The following is a 10791-nucleotide window of genomic DNA, read 5'->3' as shown; positions in this document are numbered from 1 at the left end:
CGACCGATTTCAGATGTGCGCGGGAGCGTTTTGCCATGTGCGCGCGCGCACAGGCGCACCTTAGGGTCACCAGTGAATGTTGGAATGGTGAGCTCTGGAAGTAATGAAGCTTTGTGATTCTTCACGAGGTATTCTGTGACATTCGCCTGTTGAGAGATAGCCTTGCTTAGGCTATGAAGCTCCCATCCTTCATTGAATTCCCTTTTTGTTGCTTTTAATATGCTGGTCGTTAGTGGTGCTGCTGGAAGCTGCACATCCTCTGGTTTACTGGGGGGAGGTGGTGAGGCACGCTGATATAGCGGTTGGAAGTTCCTCTCTTCTGTTTCATCTGCCTTTTCAATGTTTAAGACAATCCTGTCATTTAATGGAGTACATTCATAATTTTCCAGAACTCCCATTTTTGCATCTGATTCAGCGAGAGCCGTCTTCATTGCATGTATTTCTAGCCTTCCTTTTTGTTCTGCTTCAAACCTCATTTCTTCAGCTTGTAGTTGAGCCTCCTTGCATCGTTTTTGTGCTAACCAGTCTGCTTCTTCCTGCTCAAGAGCTAACCTTTCATTTAAAGGTGTCATGCAGTGCTATTCCTAGCACTATTTGGGCAACTTTACACACTTCCTGTGAGTCTATGTAACACATGTGTAATTTTTATTCCAAAAATAATCATTGTTTTATATTTCTAATCTTGTACTCAAAACCAGCATTTTTCAGCCTCATGAAATCAGGCTATTATTTGGCTTGGCTCCACCCACACTTTGAGTGACAGCCACCCACCAAATAGCTCCGCCCATCTCCCCGTCATTCCATCCAGGTAGAGGTCTGAGGTCTTAGGTTTCAGGTTTTTATTTCGACACGCAAAAACATATACCGATTTTACTAACTAATACAACATGGCTGTACATTATGTTTGGGATCCAGAGAGCGACCCACAGTTTGATCCCGAAGAAGAAGAAGAAGGCGATTTGCTACAGCGAGGCTTACATTACATCGTTTCCGATTGGTAAGTTGATTAATTGCACTATTAGTTACTTACTGTTATATAATAGTTGTGTACTTCTGTCGCGCGCGGCCCGTCGAAAACACACACTCACTAACGTTAGATTGTACTGACACTAACCCCCAAACAACAGCGATCGAGGCTTACGTTACATCGTTTCCGATTGGTAAGTTGATTAATTGCACTATTAGTTACTTACTGTTATATAATAGTTGTGTACTTCTGTCGCGCGCGGCCCGTCGAAAACACACACTCTGTCCCGATGAGAGTCTCTGCTCGGAGACTGTTGCTTCTGTGAACAGTGTGACTGAAAGATAAAGATGATTGACTGTTGCTTCTGTGAACAGTGTGACTGAAAGATAAAGATGACTGACTGTTGCTTCTGTGAACAGTGTGACTGAAAGATAAAGATGATTGACTGTTGCTTCTGTGAACAGTGTGACTGAAAGATAAAGATGACTGACTGTTGCTTCTGTGAACAGTGTGACTGAAAGATAAAGATGATTGACTGTTGCTTCTGTGAACAGTGTGACTGAAAGATAAAGATGATTGACTGTTGCTTCTGTGAACAGTGTGACTGAAAGATAAAGATGACTGACTGTTGCTTCTGTGAACAGTGTGACTGAAAGATAAAGATGATTGACTGTTGCTTCTGTGAACAGTGTGACTGATTGTACTGACTGACACTAACTGTACTTGACGATTGAAATTGGGGGACCCTGATGTAAACAAGACGAAAGTCTTTCTCTGGCCTCCATTGATTGATAATTTCATTCACCCTCAAATCTACTAGGTGCACGTGCGGAAATTGTGAACGGATGCCAACAGAGACTGAGAATGTATGCTGCATGGAAGTTCCACAGGTAAAGTAGTAACACAAACTTGCATCTTGGTAGCACTGAAAACCATGCATATGGCTAACGATTTAATTTTCTATATATATAGGTCAGACGTCGAATTAACCAGGAACCAACTGGACTACTGTGCATGGTTGATCATCCGGGATTGGATCCAGTGTGCTTCAACCCCTATACCATCCAAATGGCAACTAATATCTACAAGGCAGATTTTGGCCGGATACCAGAAAGCGGAATCAATAAGTAAATAATATTTATTACAGATTTATATATTTTTTTACAGGTGTTTCTCCATCTTGCATCTCTCAGACTATACTAATCTTTCTTGCAAACACAATCTAATCCTTATTGCACATCACATATAATCAATGCTTGCTACTGTCCAATGACATGACATGACAAATGGTTATTTCCCAGCTTTTTTTTTTATTTTATTTGTGCATAAATATAATACTTGATTTTCTTCAGCCGTTTCAGATATATCGCGTACAGATGCTTTGTCGCGTGGTGCTTCGGCTACTTAGGCCGCAGAGTGAGGGTAGTAATCCCATCCTGTGTCGTGGTTCGAATCCGCACAGAATTTCCGGATGTTGATGGTGTCTATACTGGCTTCAGACCGGTACAGGATTGAATCGTGACACATAGCCGGCTACCGCTTCTTCCATGGAAGGCCTGTCGAACTGTGCGCACAAAGGTTCTGGGATGGCAATCGCCTCTACCACCTGGATATATTGTTGGGGGTCACGAAGGACGGAGTCAAACAGGAGCGCCATCAGCTGGTTGACATAGTCTGTAAATGAGAAATTGTTATTTGTTTTGTCATGTTAAAAAGGTTATTATTTATTCAATTTATTGTATTCCACTGTAAGTGGAAATATTTTTCTATTTATATAGGTCATGTGTGTGCAATAATAAATGTTGATATTTTTACTTACTGAATGTCGCTGGGATTTTCCTTGGTTTTATTGTGTGTCCACCTTTTTTGGCCTTTGGAAAACTCATCTTGTACGCCGGCTCTCCAGAAGCGTTTATGGCTTGCTGGCGATTTGAGTTTTCATTGAAATGCATGGCAGCTAGGTATAGTCTGAAAGGAAAATTTCAATAAGCACAAGCAATATATTTGTAGTTGATCTGAGGTTATCTAATGCAACATAATGAGTTATTTGACAAATCAGGAGTCCATAATTAGTCATTTGTACACAATATAAAATACCTGCAAAGCATTCCTATGTACGAAAAAACCACGTTTTTTGGGGCAAAACGTAAAATCACACTGTGATAGGACTCCAATGAAGACGTTTGATGGTGTGGACTCAATTTGGCGACATCTTTGATGATCCTTGTGTTTAGCAAAACCTTCTCGAGCTGGTGGGCCGGTTTTGAGTCTAAAGTAAAAAAGAAATTGCATTCAGATATTTCATTAGAGTATATTACAGTAGATTAGAATTATTCAAGCAAGTATACATTTGAAAATCACACCAATCTAGAATGAGGACATAAATAAATATTTTGAGTATATATTCATGATGAAAGACAGACAGACATACCAGGTTTAACCCACTTGCTACTATCTCTTGATACACGGTCAGCATGAAGACAACGCGGATAGAGTGGTTCTTCGTCGTGTTCATGTACATTCATCATGTGATTGAGACATGACTTCCACCTAGCAACCCTCTCATCGGCAGACTTCGACGTGGCAGCTGTCCAGTAGAGGTGGTTTGAAATGTGCAGGCGCCACTTTTTTATGACCTTGCAGTCTTTCGCCTGTGCAATTTTGTCAAGCTTCTTAGACAGACCTTGAATTACATAACATAACATAACATTACATAACAGTCGTATGACATACATGACATACAGATAGACAGTACTGCTACATCTACATTTTTTGACATACCAGATTTGCAATTACAGTACTGGTTGGGTGGGTGGGGGGGGGGGGGGGGGGGGGGGGGGGTTGGTAGGAGGGGTGGAATTGAATGTGGGATGCCTTTCGACATACCTTTGGCCACGTGCCACACATCGTAGAAGTGTTTGATGTCGTGATCTCTCAGGTACTTTTGGATCTGCGGGTGACGGTCTGTGACAATACAGTCCAAGGTCACGGATTTGGCGTCCAGAAGAGCGAGGCTTCTCCTCAAGCCCTCCAGTTCCATATGGTAGCTGCCTCCCACCTCATTGCTCTGGAACAAGGAAGGGAATAGCCTTTTCAAAATTCCACAATTAACATTTCCTAACCCCCGCTCACACACACAGCCAGCCAGACCACTTCACACCCCGCTCACACACACAGCCAGCCAGACCACTTCACACCTACAGCGATTCAAGATTCAAGACCGAGAGCTTTGTGTTCGTTTGAGCACAATGAAGGGTGCAGTGTCTCTTCAGACTTGTTAATTACCTGAATTAGTTGGACGTCTATGACATGATTGGTGGCGAGTTCCATCACAGAGTAACTTCCGTACTTAGCACTGTGGCCTGTTGAAAATAATAATAACAATTTCAATCAATGTAGTGCAATATTAAAAATGTATTCATAAAGTAGGAATTTGTCATTGGGGAGCTTTTTCTAACCTGGACTATCGGCTCGCATGTCACCGCCGATTATCACGCTTTCTTTCTCGCTTAATCTGGCGAGGGTAACGTCTTGGTCCTTGGTCCACAAACTTAGAACAGCAGGTTCCAAGAACTTCTTGGCGTGTTCCCGAAACGCTCTGTACTTTATTGTGGAGACGTGTAACGCATTTAGGACCTAAAAGAATAAATGAATAACGCTTTGTTAATATGCACGTGTGAATCACAAACAAAAACATAATGTATATCTGACTTGTCAATCAAATCAATCAAATCAAATACCTTCTCCATTTGGGTGAAAGATGAGCCAGTGAAAAATACTGCTGCAGAAAGCTGAATATTTCCAGCTGGTGTGATGCCGATGAGAGGCTGACTCGCCCATTTACGGCTGTATTTACAACCGGGGCAAACTTGGGAGACAGCCAAGAAGGTCCCTCGCGTAGTTTTGGTGATATGACATTGAGCATTGCACACCGGACACTGTTGAAATAATTCCAGTAGACTGTCTTCGTAAACGATGTATTTCTGGACCTCATAGATTGGTTTTGACGGTTCCCTGCTCGAGAAAAACACAAATAAATAACACGGCACAACTATATAGCTTTTGTATTTTTACGGGCCATGGAGATGTTTGTAACAACTAACTTACGCTAGAATCGAGGGCTCGCTAATCAAAGAGTCAATGTTGAAAGTGGAATCCTGCGGCGGCTCTGGAACATCGATCGAGCTGTCGGTCACTCCATCGTCATCGTCATCAGACTCCAGTCGTGGTCTTTTACTGGGTCTAAACCCCTTCACAGGTGTTGACGTGGATGGTCCCTGTTGATTAGACCAGTATCCAGTATTTTGTGTCCCCACCGAGAGCGACACGACTTTCGCCTGAACACCTATTTACAAAACATAGTTTAGTCAAACAAGGGATTTATTGATAACTTTGCTCACTCACTCACTCACTCACTCACTCACACACTCACACATTGTGACCTGCTCTGGCGTAACAGCAACATGGTCACCACACTAGAGCTAGCATTGTGACCTGTGTAACACCAACATGGTCACCACACTAGAGCTAGCATTGTGACCTGGTGTAACACCAACATGGTCACCACACTAGAGCTAGCATTGTGACCTGGTGTAACAGCAACATGGTCACCACAATAGAGCTAGCATTGTGACCTGTGTAACACCAACATGGTCACCACACTAGAGCTAGCATTGTGACCTGGTGTAACACCAACATGGTCACCACACTAGAGCTAGCATTGTGACCTGGTGTAACAGCAACATGGTCACCACACTAGAGCTAGCATTGTGACCTGTGTAACACCAACATGGTCACCACACTAGAGCTAGCATTGTGACCTGGTGTAACACCAACATGGTCACCACACTAGAGCTAGCATTGTGACCTGGTGTAACAGCAACATGGTCACCACACTAGAGCTAGCATTGTGACCTGTGTAACACCAACATGGTCACCACACTAGAGCTAGCATTGTGACCTGGTGTAACACCAACATGGTCACCACACTAGAGCTAGCATTGTGACCTGGTGTAACAGCAACATGGTCACCACACTAGAGCTAGCATTGTGACCTGTGTAACACCAACATGGTCACCACACTAGAGCTAGCATTGTGACCTGTGTAACAACAACATGGTCACCACTAGAGCTAGCATTGTGACCTGTGTAACGCCAACATGGGTCACCACACTAGAGCTAAATTTGATTTGCAAATACAGTACTGTTTGTGATACTGAAGGAGTCAAGAAAAGGGAGTATATACATTTGACTGTATATACTGTATATATACTGTATATTGACAACCATACTGGGTAATTTACATTGGAGGTGGGGGGGGGGGGGGGACACTATACAAACAATCCACATTCCTTTACAGCTTTGGGTGAAAGCGGTGGGTGAAGGGGGCCAATCTAAACAATTCTGGGTCACATTATTACACATTATTACATTACATCACACTGAGTTACAAACCTACCTTGACTCTTGACATGCGAACGAAGTGTTTTCATAGAAAGCTGTGTACCAACAGAACGAATCTTTGGGTTGTCTGTCTGGCAACTGAAGTCCCTTGAAGCAGGAGAAAGGCGTACATTGCCGCTGGAACTTGTGGTGGCCTAAGAGTTACCAAATCGTAAATCAATTACAATATAATACAAGCCACTAAATATAACGTTACCTTGTTTACCTCTCACTAGTTGTGTTCTTTTATTTAGAAGTTATGACTAGCTTGCTTCAATAGTTTTCTATAACGTTACTTTATAAAGAGCAGCAGTTACTATAACGTTAGATGGTATTTATGATAACATATCTCACACGACATATCTACTTACTATTTCTTGTGTCGGGTCGCGTATTGAAGGCACAGCTCTTTTGGTTAGCACCAACATGGAGACCACTCCAGCATCAAAAATACCTTGATTGGTGACGTCGTCGGCGGAGAAATGTGCAGTACAAACCCGAGTATTAGACGTTGCAACGGAACTTGGAGGGTCACCAAAAAGGAACTTGTTCCATTGTTGGCGAAGTTCGGCATCAACGGGGAAACTGTGCAAAGACTTCTCGGTAGCTCTACAACCAGGAACATTACATCTGCGGGGTTTGCTGCTCATCGTGAAATTGAGGCGAGTGACGGCAATTTCTGTTTCCAGGTTGTATCGGCTCCAGGTACCAAGAATGGAGGCGGGCATTAGGTAAAACCACACAGCCAATCACATCACCTTGCGCTATAAACAGCGCCCTGTGACGTTGCCCAGCTCGTCAAATCAACATGACCTGATTTACTAGAGGCAAATAGGGGATGGGCTGTAGCTGAGGAATTCGTCAATATAGTATTTAGGCCCAAAAACACATTGATACGAACTCCTATTACTATAATACAATGCTAGAGACTGAAAAATGACATTTATAACGCATAGCCCCTTTAAAGCGTCGGCCTTTACTTGTAGAGCCGCACGCTCCATCTCTGCATTCAGTCTGATTGCGTTTGTTGAGCGAGAGCTTGATGAGCATTTACTTATTACTGTTCCAGACTTAGATTTAGTATCCATAGGTTTTACCTGATTGTTACACTCTTCAGCCTGCTCAGATCGTTTTGTGACCTCTTTCATCCATTCCTCACATTTCCAGAAGAATAAATTCAGTGATAAAATGTTAGGCTCAAAATTCTTCTGATCATCTTCATATTCTTCCTCTGACATAAAACGACCCAGTTCAGTGTTGACTTGTATTAGTTCTTGTTGCAAATTACTGAAGTCAACACGCATTTTGTTATTGACAATGCTGACGTTTGCATCATCTTCCTTTAATGTCACTATTTCTTTCATCATGTTATTTAGCGCTGATAATTTGTGCTTGCGTGCCTTTTCACGTTTAGCTGCTTGCTCCTGCATGGCTTTCTCCGTCAATTTTACTATCCTTTTGCCACTGACTTCCATTCCATCCATATTGAATCACCAGTCTGCAGTCGGGCTTTCCACAATTAGTAAAATGTCAATCACCTGGCGAGAGCGCAAGCTAGACTCGCGTTTAATTACTTTTACTTTCAATCCAGACCGCAAGCTACTATGCTTTTTTCCATTGACCACATTCTGTAACGTTAGTTATAGCTTCAATGGGATACGGCACTTTCAGGCAAATTATACAAGATACAGTAGTACAGCTTACTGGTTGACGTCTTCTTTCAGGCAAATTATACAAGATACAGCTCACTGGTTGACGTCTTCTTTTGTCATTCTTTCGTTCCGCGAAAAGTTCCTTCTTTCAGTCAGGCCAGTCCAAATCCAAATTCAGTTTTTAGACGAAATGTAGTTTCCAAAACTTGTTGATGCCATAAGCTTCAGACGCTCTCAAACTTTGAATTCTCCCGTTCCACATCCACACACAAGAAAGCCACTGACTGGGGAGCTCCAGTAGCTCACCGCGTACCTCGAACGCTATTTCGGCGTCGGGGACAACCGTGCGCGTCACGGATCTGGGGTACACGAGTTCGACTCCCGGACTCGCCGTATTTTCTCAGAGTGTCTTTCCCCCGATCTATACCCCATTCAACCTGTTTCTGTCGGTCATGCTTGACCAGAAAGCGATAAACGCTAAAAGAACCAGCTGACTGGTCAAAGTTAAAAAAAAAATTAAAAAAAAAGCCACTGACCACGATGTAGTATTAACTATTTAATGTCCAACTCGGGTTACACTTTCAAGTTTCCTAATTATATATAGAGCGAGATTAACAAAGTTTATCCAGGGAAATAGAGAGAGGTCTAAAAACTGTCTGGCTCCACTCTCTCATCACTCGGCTTGACCACCGGTACAATCTGCGTTATTTTCTTTCTAAACAAAAGCTGTCACCCTGCCGCACCTGACAGTAATCAATGACATCACCGTTATCCTGTCAAACTAAAAGTCCCTCGGCCTATCAGCCAAATATCACGTAAGAAACAAACTAACAACAAAGAAATCATTCTTACAGATAGACATGGATTGTCTTAACATTTTAACTTCTGTAATAATAATATCTATCTATTTAAACACCATGAAATACAGGTCCAAAATGCTTTTCTATTAACTGAAAATACTCTTAATTACCAGACTAGGCATTTAGGCACCTACAGAAGCTTTGGCAGTAGTAATGGTTTTGGAGAAAGCTAACAAGAGGTTATGATAGGTGATGATGTCACCAGTGTGGTGTGACTTTCTATACTTCCTCTCAGCCGCTCTCAGGACCTGTCTTTCTTCTCTCACTGCATCCGACAGAGTTGTAGGCTCTGCTCTGGCATGGCTGTCATCCTACCTCGACAACCACTCCTAACAAGTATTACAGAGAGGCACCCTATCGCCCCCCAGGAAGGATACAACTCTGGCAACTAAGGTTAAGTGATATTGTTCGTCAAACAGCGTCAACCTTGAGTCTTACAGTCTTGAGTGCATAGTATAGACATATTAGTAGTCTATAGTAGGTAGTAATATAGGCACAGTAAATTACTTGGCAGCAAAGTGCATAATAGTTATAGTATATATAGTGTATAGTATAGTATATATGTTTGTTGTCTGTGTATCTATTGTCTGTGTTGTGCCCCATTGTCTAGTCTAGTGTATTCTCCCCCTGTGTCTGTATTAGGGTGACCAGGTGTCCCCCTTTTGGTTGTACTGTCCCAACATTTGACCAAATGTCCCGCGTCCCTCATATTGAGAGGATGTCCCTCTTTTCGAAGCCAAAAAAAACATGCGTCTAAAAGCCCCTCCCTACAGACAGTAAACGTAGCAACCCGCCTCTTGTCCACACACATTGCTCTGATTGGTTATAGTACTTTAGCATGCTGCTTGCCTGCTTGTGACGTGACTGAGACTGAGTCGTGACGCTACCTCATATCGCAAATCTGATTGGTAAAAAAAAACACAACAACATTACAAGCGAACTAGTTCAAGATGGAAAGCAGTAAAAAGAAACGGACCTGCAGTTACAACCAAGACTGGCAAACGACACATGACTGGGTGAGGCAGATGGCAGGCAATCCGCAGCAGGCTTTCTGTGTTTTTTTTGTGTCATAGTTCGTTTTCAATTGCGCATGGAGGAGAATACAACTTGAAGCGCCACAGTGGACGTGAGTCTCACTTGAAAGTGGCTCACCAAAAAGAAACATCCAGATCTATGGATACGTTTCTTTTTAAACCAAACAATGATAGCCAGACGGACAAGGTCACTGCAGCTGAGATAACAAGTGTCTATCACACAGTACAACACTCCCATTCATACAGGTCAGCCGACTGTGGTAACCTTTAACCTTTGATTTAAATCTATTCGGTGAAGACCATGGCAGTTATTCTAATATAGAAACACAATTTATTTGTATTATTATTTTTGTATTATACTACACTGTTTTCCCTAGTTCTGTGTTAACAGGGAATATCAAACACAAGACATTCCTGTCAAGTGATGACGTTTGAATATTTAAAACAGATGTTAGGTGGTATTTAATTTGTATTTATTTTGATTTAACCTTTAACCTTTGATTTAAATCTATTCAGTGAAGACCATGGCAAAAAATTTACATTATCTATCTGTCCCACTTTGTCCCACCAAAATCGTACTGTTGTCCCACTTTGTCCCACCAAAATCTTACTGTTGTCCCACTTTTGGACTTTTTGCATCTGGTCACCCTAGTCTGTATCTATGTGTTATTTAGTCTTGTCATGTTTCAGTATGTTACCCCAGGTTGTTTCAGTCTTTCCCACACAGCTGGGGCTTGTTCCCAATCACCCTCATGTGTCAATTAGTCTGTGTATATTAGTGTTGTTTGCCCTGCCCTCCTGTGCTGGACCATTGTTCATGTTACCCTCGTCCTGTG

The sequence above is a fragment of the Notolepis coatsorum genome, assembly GCF_963971535.1.
Source record: "Notolepis coatsorum genome assembly, chromosome: 5".
NCBI lineage: Eukaryota > Metazoa > Chordata > Actinopteri > Aulopiformes > Paralepididae > Notolepis > Notolepis coatsorum.
The sequence above is the reverse complement of the archived record's forward strand: the minus strand, read 5'-3'. Positions refer to the sequence as shown.